The 1,372-nt window shown below is 40.3% G+C and overlaps 2 protein-coding genes across 2 annotated transcripts in view; both read right to left on the reverse strand.

Annotated features, from left to right (window-relative positions):
- The window catches only part of kctd7 (potassium channel tetramerization domain containing 7), a 15,264-nt gene that overhangs the window by 7,055 nt on the left and 6,837 nt on the right, over window positions 1-1,372 (reverse strand). The gene's annotated exons all lie outside the window — the stretch shown is intronic.
- The window catches only part of pgk1 (phosphoglycerate kinase 1), a 32,075-nt gene continuing 31,889 nt past the window's right edge, over window positions 1,187-1,372 (reverse strand). The window contains exon 12 of the mRNA XM_016666453.1: window positions 1,187-1,222. The gene's annotated coding sequence lies outside the window, so the exon portion shown is untranslated. The remainder of the gene's footprint in view (window positions 1,223-1,372) is intronic.

Consider the following 1,372-nt stretch of genomic DNA (forward strand, 5'->3'; position numbering starts at 1 on the left):
TGGAACAAGTGGCTGGGAGAGGGAAGTCTGGGCCTCCCTTCTTAGGCTGCTGCTCCCGCGACCCGACCCGGGATAAGTGGAAGAAAATGGATGGATGGACATTCAAAGTCAATTCTGTATTCTTAATATCAAATTAAATCTGAGATCTAAAATGACTCAACTGGCTTCTGGTAGTTTTAAACTTCATCAAGAAATAAAAAATTGTTTTCTAGTCTGCTTTTTGTAAAACTGAGCTACCAAATTTCCATTTTGGTTCATTTATGTTTTTAGAGACTGAATTGAATATAAAGTCTTTCAGCTGAAACCAGAAGTTTACATACATTGAATAAAAAGATTCCTCCACCTTTTCCCTAAAGGGTCAGGAGGTGCTGCTGTCTCACCAGCTAACGTTCTGGGCGAGAGGCGGGGTCACCTGTCCACGTCGCCAGTCTGTCGCAGGGCAACACAGAGACAGATGGGACATATAGGCATGCACACACACTCGCCACACCTAGGGAGAATTTGGAGAAGCCAATTAACCTGACAGTCATGCTTTTGGACTGTGGGAGGAAACTGGAGTACCTGGAGAGAACCCAGCATGCACAGGACGAACAGCAGAAAGACTCCGGGCCGGCAATCGGACCCGAACCTTCTTGCTGCAAGGCAACAGCTCTACCAATTGCACCACTGTGCAGCCCTCCATCTTTTCAATTAGGCTGAATTTCTTTAGTTTCAGGTCGTTTAGAATTTCCAAAATTATTTCCATTTACTAAATTTATGACAGATGTTTTCATGTCTTCAGAATAGAAAGTTTACGTACCAAAATGATTACCATCTCTTAAAAAAAAATAAAGAAACAATATGAATATGTATTTTTAAAATAAAGACAGGCTGTGATCGGGCAAACATTGAAAGATGAAAATAAAATCCACCCAATAAAAAACGTTCTCTCTCAATGAAAAAAAACTTTTTTCTCCCACTGTCTGAAGTTAAACTGGACCAAACTTCTTTTACTGTTTGGTTATCTAAAATTCAAAGGTTTGACCCAAGTCATGTAGTTCAAAATCAAAAACTAATTAAAGACATTAATAATTAAACCTGACAAATTTTCTCTCTTGTGATTTTAGCATTTAGCAAATATAAATAATTATATTATACATATATAAATTCCCTTCTCACCCTCCCGGGGTGGGGGGGGGTCTCTCTCTCTCTCTCTCTCTCTCTCTCTCTCTCTCTCTCTCTCAGAGGCCTGGGAGCTTGAGGGTTCTGCCCAGTATCTTGGCTGTGCCTAGAACTGCACATTTCTGGACTGAGATGTCCAGAAATGTGCATATATATATATATATATAGATGGATGGATGGATGGATGGATGGATGGATGGATGGATAGATG

This window comes from Poecilia formosa, unplaced genomic scaffold, assembly GCF_000485575.1.
Source record: "Poecilia formosa unplaced genomic scaffold, Poecilia_formosa-5.1.2 Scaffold727, whole genome shotgun sequence".
Lineage (NCBI taxonomy): Eukaryota > Metazoa > Chordata > Actinopteri > Cyprinodontiformes > Poeciliidae > Poecilia > Poecilia formosa.